Source organism: Octopus sinensis, linkage group LG4, assembly GCF_006345805.1.
Source record: "Octopus sinensis linkage group LG4, ASM634580v1, whole genome shotgun sequence".
Classification (NCBI taxonomy): domain Eukaryota; kingdom Metazoa; phylum Mollusca; class Cephalopoda; order Octopoda; family Octopodidae; genus Octopus; species Octopus sinensis.
In genome coordinates this window covers 49,801,415-49,820,559 of record NC_043000.1, presented here as the reverse complement: position 1 = coordinate 49,820,559, position 19,145 = coordinate 49,801,415, and the positions used below count along the sequence as shown (strand labels likewise).

At 32.1% G+C, this 19,145-nt stretch overlaps 1 protein-coding gene across 10 annotated transcripts in view; it reads right to left on the bottom strand.

Annotated features, from left to right (window-relative positions):
• The window catches only part of LOC115210389 (bone morphogenetic protein 1), a 2,987,986-nt gene that overhangs the window by 2,081,056 nt on the left and 887,785 nt on the right, over nt 1-19,145 (bottom strand). For all 10 annotated transcript variants that reach the window (XM_029778966.2, XM_029778967.2, XM_029778971.2 and 7 more), the window contains exon 5: nt 2,658-2,730. The gene's annotated coding sequence lies outside the window, so the exon portion shown is untranslated. The remainder of the gene's footprint in view (nt 1-2,657; nt 2,731-19,145) is intronic.

Below are 19,145 nucleotides of genomic sequence, written 5' to 3'. Positions count from 1 at the left end.
GACAATGAAACTGAAAAATTTTGAGATACTTCTTTATTTTTTTAATTTTTTTTTTTTTTCATTTACCTATTGTTTAAAATGTTTCCAAGAATATCCTTGTTCTACAAGTTTACTATTTTTCTGGCGTTTTGAAGAAAATAATTTTCAACCAAAATTCTCATTTGCAGAAATAGACTTGGGTTTTACATAAATAAAAGCAAACAGAATATTATGTTAAGTGAAAGGACAGAATGTTAATGAAGGGAATCAGATTTAAAACTTCAATTCTTAAACCATGATAATTCTATTATACCTTAACAGTTCAATCACTGTGCCCCATTAAATAAATAAATAAATAAATGAATAATAAAGAAAATTACAACCTAATACAATGATTCCATCTCTTCTTCCCTCATTTCCTTAATTGGAATTACTTCATTAGAAGTGAACTAGACTGTATCCAGCTTTGGAATTTGTTTTATATTTATTTTTTGTTTGACAAGCTTTTCTATATGAACATTGATACCAAGTTTAAGCTTCATTCATGTGGAAGAATCGAAAGCCATTATGTATTGTTTTGTTTAATGCATTTCCAATTACCAAGAACTCTGATATGAAATGTTATGCTCAGATAGTTTATTACATTTTGGGTGTCATTTGCAATCTCATATGGCTTTCTATTACTCGATATCTTTTCTGCTTTAACATTTCTACATTACATCCCTGTATATTACCTGTCAACATATTATTGATTTGTAGAGAGGAAAAAATTAATTACTCTTGTAAAAGAATTTTTTTTACTCTTGTTTACGAAATGTGTTTGTAAAAGAAGTATTGACAGGTAAGTGATAGATTCCAGACAAGACAAAATTTGGGTGCCAGTTTCCGCTCTGAGTCAAAACCAAGCCATGTATTTTCGCTGCCAGTGCTTCTGAGAAGATCATTAGCATCATAATATATATGATGGCCATCATACAGGTATGTCCATAAAATGAAGAAGTGGTCCGTATACGTATGTACTTTTGATTTAGATCCTACAATGCAATCAATACCTAGGGCAAGTGTCTCCTATCATTACCTTGGATATACAGAGCCTTATTAAATATGGCAGATAAAAATTTTGAGGAAGCCTATCAGAAAAATTGTCCCTGTTCCTGCTTTCCAAACTTAATCCCTCACTCAGCTTAACACCTTTGTTCCTTCTAGTTGCTTTAACAGAGTCTACTCTGTTGCAAACATTCAGGCCAAATATCGAGTTTTAGAAGAACTGTCCTTCCTCTCATCGGTCTTAGAGATTGTGAAATGAGTTTTGAATGCTGCCTTTCCTTGCTTGATCAAAGAATAAAAAGTAGAATGGAGGAGGGCAATTCCTTACTGTAAAGCAAGTTTGCTGTATTGAATTAAATCCTTATGTGAGCAAAATTCCCAATAGACTAGCAGCTTATTCAAAAGACCAAAGTATTTTCCCAACTGAATACCTTTTGTTAATACTGAAAGTAGCCCTACTAAATCACACCTTTGCACCTCGTCATCTCTAATAATAATGAAGTTGATGAAACTCTCCCAGTTACTGCTAATAATTACAAATTGCATGTGTGTGTGTGAGTAAATTTGTAAGTGTACATGAATATGCATGTGTCAATAAATATGCATGCACATTCCTCACGGGCATCCCTAAAACTTTAATCTGGTTATCAGCTTTACAACAGTACCATACTATACCATAAATAAACCCATATTTTAACTGATTTAGCACACAAGAAGACAGCATGAATGAGAAGGAAAAAACATCAAGTAACTGCAAAGTATTCCATTATTTGTTACCAGTTGCTTTTTTTTTTCTTTATTTCAATCAAATGAAATTTTATATAGTCATTAATTGAATTGAAGATTATAGTCATCACAATAATCTATCATTATTATTATTATATTATTATTATTATTTTATTTCTACATTTTTGTTTTTTAACTCTTTCCTATTATTCATTTTTAATTTACTTGCCTCTTCATATATAAATGTGTGTGTGTGTGTGTGTGTGTGCATTGTGTACATTTTATATTCAAATATAACCAATTGAAATTATTTAAAATCTCTCCTTATTGTTGAATGTAATAACAATAAAATGAAAGTTATTTATGTTTTTCTGAAGTGTATATAATATTATTTAGTAATCAAATTAATGTGTCTTTGTAAAAGTTAAAACTAGGTATTTTTTTTCTTTAATGGTAGGATGATATTTACCTTTTATTTTTGAAATTAAAGTTCTTTACTTCCTTGTAATTTTTACCAATTGAAATAATGTTGCTAAATATGCAATGAATAATAATAATAATAATAATAACAGTTACTCCCCCCCACCTCTAATGTACTGTACAAGTCATGTAATTTAACTGAGAATCTCTTAATATAATAAAATTAAAATACGTTGAAAATGAGTTTTAATAACTTTTGTAAGTAAAAATGGAACTTTTGAATTTTGAGAATATATATATATATATATATATATATATATATATATATATATAGATAGATAGATGTATATGTACGTTTACCAAAACATGATGTATATACACTGATCACTAGATTAAATGCCAGAAATCATTGAAGTCTAAAGAATTACATTCAAGCTATGTTAGTGATGTGAGATCATGCAAGGTTTAGAAAGCAAGCAAAATACCAAAACTATAACTTTTCACTGGGTAACCATTACCCAGCATGGTTTTCCACTTGTGTTGGTCAATTCACTCTCACTGAAATAAGATATAAAAACAACATGGTCACAAAATGTTATCACTAATGTGGTGTCTCAGTTACCAATATATTTTATTAGAAGCTGCTCACAAACAAAAATATACATGCATATATACATATGTATGCATGTACACACTCACAGAGAAACAGCTGCAACAATAGCCAAAACAAGTAAATGATAATAATATTAAAGATGATGATTATGATGTTGATGATGATGATGATGATGATGATAGTTGGTGATACTGATGATCAAAACGAATAAAACTAGTTACAGAAAGGAATGGCCATTATTCAGTGTAGACTATATCAATAAAAGTATTGGTGAAATTGTTATTGTGAATAATGAGGTATGAATGCTGTATTTAATGTTATACCTCTGCACTCTGATTTAAAATCCTGCTGGGAATGGATTTTTCTCTGCATCTATGTGTTGATAAAATATGTCGCCGTCATGCACGAGGGTCAATTAAATCAGCTATATTGCCTCCTCCTATGTAAATCTACAGTTTTGTGCTAATATTAAGAAATAATTTTCTTTATTCTAATATTTTAGTAGTTTTTTTTTTTAAAGGCAGTGAGCTAGCAGAATCATTAGTATGCCAGACAAAAAGCTTAGCAGCATTTCGTCTGTCTTTATGTTCTGAGTCCAAATTCCAATGTGGCTGGCTTAACCTTTTATCCTTTCAGGGTTGATAAAATAAGTACCAGTTGAGCATTAGGGGTTGATGTAATCGATTTACTTCCTACCCCAAAAATTTGGGCCAAAATTTGAAAGCAATATTTTAGTAGATTTAGTATTTGACCTGTGGCCATACTGCGGCACCACATTCAGAGAATTTTATGGACACCAATACTTGGCACTTAATTCTTTTTTTATCTATACTATAAGTGACTAACTAAATTCACCTTGATGTAAAGCGATGTAACTTACATTGAGTACCACAAAGTATTTTTGCTCAATATATTAATATTTTGCTCAGACATTTCTCATCAAAGATATTTTAGATTTTTTTTACCCTTACTTTAAACAAAAAGAAACAAATTTGTATTAATTTTTCTTTATAATTGTAAAATCTATATTTACTTCATTATGATATTCCATTTGTTTCTTGCCCCAATCATATAAAATAAATTAAATATAATTTGGCTTCTTAGTTGATTATTCTTCTGATGAGACATTTCTTATGAAATAGTTTTCTCTCATATTGCTGTGGTTTTACTGGATAATCAATGTACCTTTTGACAAACTTGAAGCAAATTACATGATAAAAAGAATCTACTTTCTATTTTTCGTGTATTAATTCCGAAGTTCTTTTTTAAAACTATTTCCGTTCATTGCAGTGACTAAATATATTCAATTATACTGGCTTAATTTACCAGCAATAAATTGCTATAATATTTTGCAATTGATGTATGTTTTCTATGAGTGATGCATAATTATCATTCATACAACTTGATTAATATAAGAAGTCTGTAATATTAATCAACTTTCTTTCATCACATATAATTTGTCTATGGAAAAAAAAAGTGCTGTCTTACTCACCTGTCATAGTCATGGGAATATTTTAAAAAATTAAAACACACATCATAAAAATAGTAAAATTATACCAAAATAGATAAAAGATTTTTGTTATTGATAAAGTTCCCAACTCTTGTTTACACTGTCTGATCTATCGAGATCTATTTTTAGCTTCTTAATCTTTTGTCAATATTATTATTATTTATTTTATTTTTCTTGCAAGACTACCTGCGTGGCACTAGAAATACATCACATGATTTTCAGTTGCAATTTCTTTTAGCCCGACTCACCTAAAATACCAAACTCCAAATACTCTTTTAAATAAGCAAAACATTATCTGGATTTTAATGTTATTTAAAACGTTCTTGAAACAAAACCAAATCAAGACTCAAGACAAGACATGAATAGATACTAATAAGAAATAAAAATATTTAAAAAAAATTGTTTAATGAAATGAATTTATAAATGTTTCCATGAGTGCTTTAAATAAAGAAAAAAAGGAAAAACAAAGAAAGCAAAAACAACAACAAAAACAAAATAAACAATTGCAATAATAATTATAACAACAAAAATAAATGAAAAAACAAACACATTTTCTCTGTTGCTGTTAAAATGTTCAGAATAATTAAAATAGTTGTCAATCTGATTTCCTGGTTAAACAACCAACAAGAATTCTTAAGAAAGGACTGGAGATAATGTTATTTTTAGTGAAATGTGATGTTCAGTCAGTGAAAAATATTAATATTATCACTTTAAGAAGATGACAAAAGAAACAAAAAAGAAAGAAAGAAAGAAAGAATGTATCAAGTAAACTCTTCTCTGAATGAGTTCAGGATGCCTTCAACTTGAAAGTTTAGATTAGAATGAAAAGTCGCTTTGTAAATTTATTTTTGTTTAAAATGTAGCAAAAAATAGCAAAATGTTACTATTTATTATTTTAATCAAGTAGTGGGGGATGGATTGTTTTGTAAATTCGACTAAGTTCATTGAACTAGATTCATCAACTACTTATACTTAATGAACACACAAGATGAAACATTTTGAAGAAAAAAACAAACAAACAAATATGCAAATAATAATAACAGTGTATTTTCGTAAATTATCTTAATGTCAAATGTAGCAATTGTATTGAGATTAAATAACAAGCTTATTATATAAAGTATTTATATGCAAAGATAGTCTTTTTCATGATTTGATGGATTGCAACTTTTATTCAATGAATTTAAAATCTAAAGGGAACCATATAGATAATTTACATGAACTAATTTTCATTGCTTGATTGCAGTTTTGCAGATGATGTTATTACTTAGCAAAGCAACGAAAGTGATTATATGTAATTGCTCAACTTGTTAGAAATAGCAGCCAAATCTTTTGTAACTCAAACTATCAACACTTAAAGAAAGAATACCACCTTGGATAATGTAATCCCAGATACACAGAAAAAAAAAGAAAGAAAAGACCTTTATGGCTAGAATTTCTAGAATGCTTTTGCATTGTATTGTAGATTGAATACTTTTCTATATTTAAGAGATGTACATTATTTACATTTGACGGATATTTGTCCAATCTCGTTAGTTATTAGTACGTTCCAGCTGATAAACCCCCCAGCCTTCATCAGATGTCTTGGGGAAATTTCAAACCTGGGTTCTCATTCCTGAGGTATTTTACGATGCTATTATTATTATTATTGTTGTTGTTGTTGTTGTTATTATTATTATCATTATTCAGGTCACTGTCTAGAATCAAAGTTGGAAGATTCCGAGTTCGATTCCAAGCAGTGACCTGAATAATAATAATAATAATAATAATAATAATAATAATAATAACATCGAAAAATACCTTAGGAATGAGTTCGAAATTTCCCCAAGACACCTGATGAAGGCTGGAAGGTATATCAGCCGAAACGTGTTAACAACAAACAAGATAAGGACAAATATCCATCAAAAATGTAAATAATGTAAATAATGTTGAATACATTTGTTACCATATTTCTCTTGAAATACACTGCATTCATTTAATTTAAGTGTGAAAATTATGAATTGGGTTAAATAACTGCCATTATTAAGCTGGTATTTGGAACATAGATTAAGATGAAATTTTGATGGATGATTTTTAATTTAAACCACATCAAAACAGTTGGTTTGTATCACAGAACCAGGGATTGTCTCGAGTGTGTTGGTATCAAAAGGGTTAAATCACACAGATAAGATTCCTTCCTCAGCCTGAGTTTGATTGAATTAATTAACTGCAACATTAATTTTTAAAAAAATCAGTTGCTGCAATATAATTAGTTAAAAAATATGATGCTACAATATAATTAGTTGGAACCCAGTTTGTATCCTCTCTAGAAAACTAAAGAAAACAGCTGTTCACCTTTCATATCAAATAGATCAATGACCATCTTCATCTTCATTGTTGACAACATAATGGATGTCAGAATAATGGGAACCTCCCTCTTTACCTAATGTTTGTTGATTATATCAATGAATTTTATACCCAAAGTGTATTTGTTTCCTTACAATACATACAGAACAATCTATCACATTCTATTGAAGATCTCAAAGACCTTGTTTCAAAGACATCTTTATATATTTTTTGATGAGGTAATATTGTGTTATTATTCTTGTCTATTCACTCAAGAACTATTCACCTGAAACAGATTAAACTCAGTCACACTCAGTAGAATCTTTAGTGTATAGAAACTGACTCATAAAGCTTACACAAAAATGAAACAACTCATCAATTGTAAAAAGCATTCCATAAAAAGATAAGAACTAAGATGATTGGGAAATACGCAATGTTTTTTTTATGAGAAATATATATATGCAAGAGCAACACTTCTTTGATACAAGTCATGTAACTGTCTGATTTTAATAGATTTTGAGGACAATTTAAGCTAATTCCAGAACATAATGATACAAACTATAATCTGAACCTATAGACTTGTTGTTATTCAGTAAGAAGAAAAGAAATAAAAAGAAGAGTTAATGAACCTTAAAGCTGGAGAAATTGAGCATTAGATATAATGATAGTTTTCATATCTTCAGTCTATATTACTGAAGTTAACTGAATAAATATAGTACACAGTATTTTTTTGTTATATGTTTGATAGAAAAGGAGGGATAGTGGTTTCTACCTTTACCTCCTAGCTGCGGTCAAACTCATAAGGCTGAAGTTTACCTTAATGTCTGCAACAAGTGGGTATAGTAGGATTTGGTAGGTGTGTGTGTATGTGTTTGGCTTGACTAGTTCTAATAGAATGAATTTGCTAAAAGGTAGAATCGTTAGCATGACAAACAAAAGCTTAGTGGTATTTTGGCTGTCTTCACATTCTCAGTTCAAATTCTGCCAAGGTCAACTTGAATTTTTATCCTTTTGGAAGTAGATGAAATAAGTTCCAATTGTGCAATTGTGTACTGGGGTCGATGTAATTGACTAACCCCACTCCCCATAAATGTCAGGTCTTGTATATTTAATTGAAAGAATCATTGTCATCAGGGTGGTGAGCTAGTAGAATAACTAACATGCCAGATGAAATATTTAGCAGCATTTCTTCCAGTTTTATGTTCTGAGTTCAAATTCTCCTAATGTTGATTTTACCTTATATTGTTTTGGGGTTGATAAAATACGTATCAGTTGAGCACTTGTGTCAATGTAATTGACTAGCCTATTTCCCAAAACTTTAGGTCTTATTTCTATTGTAAAAAGGGTTATCATTATTATTATTATTAAATTCTGCCAAGGTTGACTTTGCCTTTCGGAGTCAATGAAATAAGTACCTTTTATGCACTGGGGTCGATGTAATTGACCAGCCCCCATCCACCCCAAATTCCAAGCCTTGTACCTATAGTAGAAAAGATTTATTATTATTATTATGCTAGTGTGTGTGCCAATTTAGTTAGCAGGTATTTTACCTTGAGGTTTTCTAATGACAAGTCTCCTCAAATCTCAAGAATCTTCCTTAGGACTCTTGCAGAATATAGATGATGATGATGATGATAATGAGGATAATGATGATGATGATGATGATCATTATTATTATTATTATTATTACTATTATTATTATTATTCATTAGTTTTATTTTTATAACATGTTTTCACTGCACTACTGAGTGCAGCTCTGTGTGTCTTGGGTATGTGCTGTGGTTTGCTGTGATGCTCTTATGGTTACTGTATTGAAAGTGTTTTACGTAGGATGTGTGCAGTGCCTAGTAGTGCTATTTTCTGTATGTTATATATATTTGTAAGTCCTGGTGTTTTTGTTATGTATTTGTCTGAATGTTTTTTATCATACCTAATAATAGGAATTGTTTGTTTTTAGACTCCACATTTGAGTTACCTCTATTTCCAGGTCTTTGTATTTTGAAAGTTTCTCTATTTCTTTTAGAGAAACGTTGTCATCTGTTGGTATTGATACATCAATTAGAAAGCATTTATTATTATTATTATTATTGAGTGAGACAGCAGTGCATGCCATCAAAGTGACACTGGGGTAAAATATACGAAGCCCAGTATACCCATCATAACTACCCATCTGATAAGGGTACATATGCATCACAACCATTTGTGCACGATGTGGTGATCTCATATCAAGATAAACAGGTGGGGCCCAGTTAGAATTTTCTTCTGGTCGAGTAGCCCATCCCTCTCAAAAGGTCCCTGAATAAGGATTGTTTAAGGATGTTGAATGAACCACCCATGTTTCCAAAGGTGAATTATCCAAACCTCTAAGAATTTCTTTCAACACACGGCTATGATGCTCCCCCACTACTTCTGCTCATGATCAGAGATGCACATATCGTCAGCCACGAAAGGATATGCTCAACTGGTTAAGGTTAAACAACTGACAAGCAAATCTGTGGTGGTATTATTATTATTATTATTAATCAAAGCAGTGAGCTGGCAGAATTGTTAGCATATTTGACAAAACATTTTAGTGGCTTTTCTTCCAGTTTTATGTTTTGAGTTCAAATTTTGCCTTTCATCATTCCGATGTTGATAAAATAAGTACCAAAATACTAGGGTCAGTGTAATCGACTTACCCACTCCCCAAACTTTACTGGAATTGTGCAAAAACTAGAAACAAAATTATTATTATTATTATTATTATTATTATTATTATTATTATTATTATTATTATTAATCCTTCAAAAATTTTACATGCTTATTTAATTAGCAGAAATGTTATCTTGACACTTGATGACAAGAAATCTCTTCAAATGTCAAGAAACTTTCTTAGAATTGCTGTGCATAACAGGATGGCACTTCTCTGCAGGTCAAAATTGTGAGTCTCAATTCCAATATGTTTCAGTCTGTTAGGGAACAATTTGGGTGTTGTGCCAAAAGCTTCAATTACCACTGGAATGGTCGTTGCTTTAGTCTTCTACATTCTCTTCAACACTCTAGCAATGTTCTGATATTTCTCAGTTTATTCAATTTCTTTGATTTCCCTGCTGCTGTTGTTGCTATTATTATTATTGTAATCATTATTATTATTATCATTATTATCATTTTTCATTCTTTCTTCAAATTTTCTTCCGTTTCTCACCGAGTGTTTCCGTACACCTAGGGCAGAGAAGCTCATTGTATGCATAGCCAGATTACACATGCAAATTCACAAGTAAAATATGTATTTAAAAAAATTAATAAATAAATAAAGTCATGAATGGATGATGTTTTCACAGGATAATGCTCTTCTCAGTACATGAGTCGTTCCAGTTAACACAATTTTTTGCACTTCCTGTAGGGATCGTAAGCCTGGTATCATTTTCAAGTAGGTTTCAGTACCTTTTTTTATCATTCCTAGAGATCCTACAATCACTGGTACTGTAGTCGCCTTGAGATGCCACATTTTTTAAATTTCTATTAGCAAGTCTTTATATTTACTAATCTTGTTGTTGTTGTTGTTGTAGTTATTATTATTATTATTATTATTATTATTATTATTATTATTATTATTATTAACGCAGGAAGATGGCAGAATCGTTAGCATGCTGGGAAAAATGCTGAATGGTATTTCATCTGTCACTATATTCTGAGTTCAAATTCTGCCGAGGTTGATGTTGCCTTTCATCCTTTCAGGGTCAATAAATTAAGTGTCAGTGAAACACTGGAGTCAATGTATTTGACTTATTGCCTCCCCCAAATTGTTGCCCTTATGGCAAAATTTGAAACCATTCTTCTTCTTCTTATTATTATTATTAGGGCAGCAAGCTGGCAGAATCGTTAGCATGCCGGGCAAAATACTCAATGGCATTTCGTCTGTCTATATGGTTTGAGGTCGACTTTGTCCCTCGTCCTTTCTTGGTTGATAAATTAAGTACCAGTGAAACACTGGGGTCGATGTAATTGACTCACCCCTCCCCCAAAATTGCTGCCCTTGTGGAAAAATTTGAAACCATTACTATTATTATTATCATTATTATTATTATTATTATTATTATTATTATTGTTATTATTATCATTGAGTTAGAGCAGCACATGTCATCAAAGGGACACTGGGGTACAAATATACGAAGCCCAATGTACTCATCATGACTACTCGTCTGATAAGAGTTAAGTAGGCACATGCATCACAATCATCGTATGTCCACAACATGGTGATATGATAACAAGATAAACAGCACATGACCTTGCAGGTGGGGTCCCAGTTATAATTGTTTTGCTCATCTCACTCAAAAAGTCCCTCAATAAAGGTTGTTTAAGAACATCAATGTTTCCAGAGGTGAATTATTCAAGACCAAAATACTCCTCTTAACAGATAGCTGTGATGCTCAATACTCCTGTTGCTCATGATCAGAGATGCACATATTGTCAGCCACCAAGAAACAGGCTCAAATGATTGAGGTCAAACAACTGACAGGCAAATCCGTGGTAATAAGAATATTTGCTGTAGCCCATCTTTTACATGAAGACGGAAACATGTACATGATAACACTTACAATCAGTTAAGATCAGAAGCCATGAGAGCCAGTGCCTGGTATTGCATTATTGTTATTGTTACTATTATTATTATTATTATTATTATTATTATTATTATCATTATTATTATTATTACTATTATTATTATTACTATAGTTGCGTTACTAGAAACTGAGCAATTGGATTTGCTTGACTCACTTTCCCAGCATTAAAGTCTGTTAATTCCCTCCAAATATTCCTTTAACCTTTTGCCATTTAGATCAGCATAGCGTAAAAAAAAAACAGATTTTATTTCTGCTGCTCTACTGCATTATGAAGATGTTGCGAGGAAAAGGTGTAAACCATCTTGACTAACTGACTTAAAGCATGCAAGGTAATAATTACATCTTATTCATGGCAGAAGAAGCAGTAGAAATTTCAGTATTGAATAGAATGAAAACTTTGTAATTGAAATAATGAAAAGAAGTATTTTTATATTTATTTCTTTTTTATATATATTTTTCTTGATGTTTATTGTTTCTTTTATCTTTTTACAGTGTCTGAGAGTGTAACCCTCTAATATTATCTACGGGGGGAAATGAAATAAAAGATTTTATTGTTTGCAATTTTTATCTTCTAAAATTTTTTGTGTGTGTTTCATTATTTTCAAGTTTATATCAGAAGCTGAATTTTAGTGGTTAGTGTAAGGATCAGCACTGTTGATGTAATTCTTGAAGTACAAGACATTAAAGAGACTGTTCAATGTTTTAGCATGTCTGTGTTGATAGGGAAACTTTGTCAATACCACTTCTGTCAAAATCATTCAGTGATTAATTAAATTTCCTATGGTGATGCATTAATCAGATAATTTTTTTTTAAAAACTTTAATTTATATTTTTGCCTTTTTTAATTGTATTCTTTATTTTTTTCTTTTGAATTGAAGATTTCCTGTTTTACTGTAATTTTAAACCCTTGATCAGTAGAAAGCTGAATTAACTTCTAACATTTTAAATGGCAAGTATTTATTTGAGTTGTATTTTCATAATAATGAAACCATGACTGTACTTCAAATTCTTCAATTATCCTTCAATCTCTAAATAGTATGAAGGTGGGTGGGGCAGGAGGAAGGGGACCAGGAAGAGGAGGAGGAGGAGGAGCTAAAAATTCTACAAAAATATTAATGGTACAAAAGTTAGATTTCACACTAACCGAATGAAGGAGCAGTGGTCTGTGTGTTTGTATGTGTACATGTGTGTGTGTGTGAGAGAGAGGAGAGAGAGAGAGAGAGAGAGAGAGAGAGAGAGAGAGCTTCTTTAATTCTATGATTGAAAACTCCATCTTCCCCAAATCCGTTTTTATTGCCATGTGTTATTTGACCATTACATTGCATATTTGACAAAATAAAAAAAAAAGAAATGTAGATGATTAGAAAAAAATAAAGAATAGAAAAAATTTAAATAATTTTATTTCCAATCATGATGTCTAAAATGTTTGCAACATATGGTTGAAAGAATTTTTTAACTTTCTCTTCACTGTTAGTGATATTACAGAACGAGTAATGTTTAAACAACTTCAAACATTTATCTATCCCAAGAAATTCTAAAAATAAATAAATAGAAGAATTATCCTTAGAAAGAAAGAAAATAAATAAAAACAAAAAAAAAATGGTTTCATTGTTATGAATACCATTAATATACCATTACCTGCAAACTGACTTTTCCTCCTAACATATATGACTTGCTGTTACAAAACTGTTTTGATCTTATGAGAATTTCTAACACAAGGAAACAGAGCAGAACCCATCTATCATCAAAAACTGTTGGCTACTGCCAGAACAGGCTGGAAGTCTTCTCTTCCATTAATATCTGTCTGCTCGGAAAGATTTGGCTATTTCTTCTATCTTAGTGTAATTTTGATGAAATATTACATAAATTCTGACAGGATTCAAAATCAATAGTATTCTATATCACAGAAAGTTGCAGTTGGTCAATTTGGCCTACTAAAAGAAGAGTTACTGATTCACACTCAATCACATTGGTGCCACATATAACTAGTGGAGTTACTTAAATTTTAGTGGGCCCATAAATTGGTCACCTCCAGATCAATCCTGACTCAACAGTCCTCTGACCAGAGGTCTTACAACCATAAACATCCAGTTGCTTTTCTAGGTATAGTAATATCTGGGACATTATTAGTTTTTTTTAAGACTGAGGGACTGTGGTTGGCTTAAGTTACAAACTGCCGAATAGCTTGGAGGGTAAAGTTAAGCAGTAGGGATTCTGCATAACTGGCAATTGTCTTGTTATCTCTCAGGTTGAATTACCTCACGGATTTCTGAATCAGAGATTGTTGTCTCTTGTCACTAGTAAATTGGGATAATCACCCTTCGATGGATAACACTGATTTAGAAGAGAGCAATCAACTTAGCCATGTTTAACTCCTCTGCTTGAGCTCAATGACATGGTGATTGATTTATTGATTTATTCAAAACATTGTGTTGCTTGCTCCAGAGAGATAGACGGAGAGAGTGAGAGGGAGAGAGAGGGGAGTGGAGAAAGAAAGAAAGAGAGAGATAAAGAGAATGTGTGTGAAAGAGAGAATCCAGCTAGCTATTCAGAAATATTAAAACATTTGGCTTAATACCCACTGCTCAGAAGCTATTGTCCTATCTAATATCATGACACAAAGAGTGAATGGGTAATGAGTTTTGAGAGAAAATCATTCCCAAGTTAGATAGATATGCTATTGATAATTATATGAAGAAGCAGGATGTGGATGATAAGGTAAAGAAAGTGAAATGAAAGTGAAAAATTTATTATTTTCAATGAAGGCCTATCGTTTTGCAGAAATCTTCAAACACATTGTAGCAACAGATCTGATATCTTAGAGAGATTATCTGATTGTAATAACTTTAGTCTATTATCTCATAATCCATGTCATGAGAAAGACGGCATTATGTAGCCTCACATCAAAACTTAGTTATCAACTATTAATTGTCAAGGCCGCTTGATTTTCTTGTCACACAGAATGAAATCAGTTTTGTTCAGTCATGTGCATAGACACTATGTATTTCTCTTAATCCTTGAATATTGTTCATTTCAGCTTGTCATTTTTCGATCAATCGAAAGCTACCGAAGAACTAGATAAGATTGTTTGAAGACCAAAATTATTTTGAGCCTTTTCCTAAACCTTCATTTCTGTTCACAAGCGCCACTGTTTTCTGTGCAGATGGTCCCTACACATATATTATTAATAAATATTTAACTCAGAAGAAACAAAATTGTATCTTATTGATTTCATTATATATTAACTCTGCAATGTTATAAACTTGTTGATATTTCTGATAAAAACCATTTCATGAATATGAGAAAAATAATTGTGAATGTGTAATTTTAAAAAAATTATCTTTTATTGATGTAGATATTATTTTCTTTCTTTAATTATTTAAATTTTTGTTATTGTCACAAGCGAAATTAATAGAAATGTATTGTTGTATCTATTTTTGCTATGTTTATTTGATTGCTGCATCAGGCAGGTATTTTATTGCCGAGACAAATGGTAAGGTATATATACATACATATATATATATACACGTGTGTGCATACATATATATATATATACATATATATATATACACGTGTGTGCATACATACATACATACATATATATATAATATATATATATATATATACACATATATATACATATATATATGCATATCATATATATATGTGTGTGTATATATATATATATATATATATATACACACACATATACACTTACATAAATACATGCACACACGTACATATAACATTTTATGAAATATTTTTCCTCGCAATATATTTAATGGAGAAGTATATATATTGTGTATATATATATATATTTTTATATAAAATAAATCTAATTTAGTTAAAAACCTTTGACACAATTAACTTGTTCGCAGACCTCTTAGCATTGTAGTTCTGTCTACAAAAACAGACAGCTAAAAACAGTACTATATCAAGAATTGAATTGATTATTTTAGCTCAAGTGGAATTTTAACAGCTTTCAGATACAGGATTAGTCTGTAGCTGAGTTTATAAGGTATTGTGAAGTCACTCGTCTGACATTCAACCACATTTAGTTTTTTTTAATTTACCCTTTGAGGACAGAAATTATTCTACTTGAAAATTTGATGCACAAACACATGTACATTATATATGTGTGTGTGTGTGTGTGTGTTTGTGCGTGCATGTGTTGTGTGTGTGTTAAGAAGTTTTCTTTCCAACCACATGGTTCTGGGTTCAGACCCACTGTGTGGTACCTTGGGTAAATGTCTTCTGCTAAAGCCTTGGGCTGACTAAAGTCTGGTGAGTGGATTTGGTGGACAGAAACTGAAAGAAGCCTGTTGTGTATATATATATATATATTGAGAAAGAGATAGAATTGTGTGTGTGTCTTTGTCCCCCACCATACCTGCAGCCTAATGACTGAAAGAAGTAAAAGATATTTATAAGAGCCAGACATCAGCCGTGAATCAATATGGCTTGGTAACATTGACTGGGCATGTGCCATGCTTTCACAAATAGTTTTAGGTGCCTATGTAGTCACGAGGTGACATATGGGCCCTACCTTTTTCCCCTCTTTGACCTCTCCTGCTCTGCAACAGCTGGCACATGAATAAGTTGCATTAACACTCCTTTTCACCTGAACAGACTGGAGAAGCATGAAATGAAGCACTCTGTTGTAGAACGCAATACATCACTTGTATGCATGCATGGGGTAGATGGAATTCGTTGAGGCATAGATAAGAAACAAGATATGACTAGCATCAGTAGCATCATAAAGCATAGGCATGCAGGACCATTGGCCCAGAGCATCATGGGTCTAGGGACCCATCTCTCATCTCTGTATGCAGTGGATTGCTATCAATAAATAAATACTCTAGAGCCTAGTGCAGGATTTGCTCCAGCAGGGGTGGGGCTATAATGCTATTAAGATGGCCCTGACTGGCATAACTATTCTAGGAGCATATGTGATTAACTGAAATATTTTGAAATAAAAAATTCAAGCCATAGAATTATTTCGAACTGGGTAAGGTTAAAACAGATTCCATGGAGTAGAAGCTGTGTGTCATAAGTTTGCTGTTGTTTTTAACTCTATATTAGCTTTGATTGCACAGACTTATGACTAAATGTACTCTAGTCTTACCCATCCATTCATTTTTTTATGTTTGTGTTTGAGGGTGAGTGCATAGTTTATTATAAGACAACATAATCTACTGTGTCCTTCCTATCATATATAAAACCATCCTAACTGTCTTAGGATGGTTCTATATATGATAAGGTGGCGAGCTGGCAGAAACGTTAGCACTCCGGGTGAAATACGTAGCCGTATTTCGTCTGCCGTTACATTCTGGAATCAAATTCCGCCGAGGTCGACTTTGCCTTTCATCCTTTCGGGGTCGATAAATTAAGTATCAGTTACGCACTGGGGTCGATGTAATCGACTTAATCCGTTTGTCTGTCCTTGTTTGTCCCCTCTGTGTTTGGCCCCTTGTGGGTAGTAAAGAAATATATATATGATAGTGAAGGTGCATGGCTTAGTGGTTCGGGTATTTGGCTCATGATTGTAAGGTCATGAGTTCAATTCCTGGTGACATGTTGTGTTCTTGAGCAAGACACTTTATTTTATATTGCTCCAGTCTGCTCAGCTGGCGAAAATGAGTTGTACCTGTATTTCAAAGGACCAGCCTTGTCATATTCTGTGTCACACTGAATCTCCCTGAGAACTATGTTAAGGGCACACATATCTGTGGATGTCAGCTACTACCTTGTTAATTTCAGAAGCAAGCTGTTCCATTGATTGGATCAATTGGAAGCCTCATCATCACAACCAATGGAGTGGTATATGATATGAAGAAAATTTGGTGGCTATTTCTTAGTTACATATAGGGGCTCTCTCATTGACTCATTGTGGGCTATACAACTGTTAGACAGATCTTTTATCTTTTTTTTGTTACTTGTTTCAGTCATTCAACTGCGACTAGGCTGGAGCACCACCCAAAAGGGTTTAACTGAATAAATTAACTCCATAACTTTCTTTTTTTCTTTTAGCCTGGTACTTATTCTATTGGTCTCTTTTGCTGAACCAATACCAATTTTCAAGTAATGATGGGGACAAACATAACACAAAGACCCCCCCACACACACACACGCACACACACATACATACATACATGATGGGCTTCTTTCAGTTTCTGTCTACCAAAGCCACTCACAACGCTTTGGTTGGCCTGTAGCTATTGTGGACTATACTTGTCCAAGGTGCCACATAGTGGGACCTGAGCCCAGGAACACTTTGTGGGGAAGCAAGCTTCTTAACCACACAGCCATGCTTGTGCAAAAAGTGTTAATTCCATGTTTTTTTTTAAAATCTTTTTTGATCAGGTATTTGGCTTTCTTCTAAACCCATTTTAGGATGTTAATGTTTAAGAAAGTTCAACTTTGCAAATATTCTCTGTGTTGTGTTATAAGATATATTTAGGTACTGATGTGCATCAGCAGTTTTTCACACCTCAAGTATATTTCCTCACCCCCAAAGGGGAATTTTCTATGATGGAATTTTGTGATTGTTCAAACTGACATTTCTGGAAAAACATTGAATTCAGATGTTGTTAGAAAGTAGGAATTCTTGAAGTTTAAAGTTGGAAAATTACAAGAAATTATAAGAATTTTCTTTCATCAATGAAAAAGTATGGGAAAATTTAAACTCTGTTCTGCTATATCTCTTAATAATTGGAAAGCATTCATTGATAATCATTGATAATTATTGATAATTATTCTGGAAAGTATACAAGTGTTTGAAGGTTGTGGTAGAGTTTAAATTAAGTAAGGTACTGTCCTTAGTGTTCATTTTTAGGAATAAGAGTTTTCCCCTACATTATAATTCTAAGTACATGGCTCAGTGGTTAGAGCATTGGACTCACAGTCATGAGGTAGTGAGTTCAAATCCCAGACCAGGCTGTGTGTTGTGTTCTTGAACAAGACACTTAATTTCACACTGCCCCTGTTCAATCAGCTGCAGAAATGGGTTGTGATGTCACTGGTGCCAAGTTGTATTGGCCTTTGACTTTCCCTTGGATAACATTGGTGGCATGGAGCGGAGGCTGGTATGCACGGATAGCTGATGGTCTTCCATAAACAGCCTTGTCTGGACTTGTGCCTCAGAGAGGAACTTTATAGGTGCAACGCCATGGTCTTCTCCTCCTCCTAAGCATATAGCAAAGTCTTTCTATTCCAAGGCAAGGTACATTATTCTTCTATTAAACTTAATTGAACAGAGATGAATTTTGGTTGAATTAACATTTTTATTGTTAAGTAAAATTTGCAATGAAAGTGGTAAGTTCAGTATCTATTTGAGATTTGATGCATTAGCATAACTATTGAGTTATTAAAACTTTGAAGAACTTTGGTCTTTAAAAATAATTTCTGATATAAGCACAGAGCTAAAAATTTGAGTGGCAGCAAACAGTTGACAATATCAATTCTAGTACATGACTATTACTCTGTCTTGTCAACTAAATACTGCAAGACATTTTGTCCAATGCTTTACCAATTCTGGCATCCTTGATTGTTACATTGGTCTTTAATAATACATTATCATGCAACTGGAATGATTGCCCAATTTTTCGGAACCACAGATTTTTATGGAATTATTTCAAGAAAGATAAGTGTCATTGCATCTTGGCAAGTCATATAAGACAGAAGCAGAAAGATAAAAATGTCTAAGGAAGAATTTAATATTTCTTTTCTCTTCTTTTTCTTTCTTTTTTTCTTCACTGCGCATGTGTGTAATATGGAGAAGATGAAATAGAATAGAAAGTAATGACATAATAAAGCTTTAGTATAGGTTATTCAATTTTGATTGGGATTCTGCTTCAGGAATCTTTCAATATAGTATTGAAGGTAGTTTAATGAATGCTGATGCTGCACTTTAAATCATATCATAATG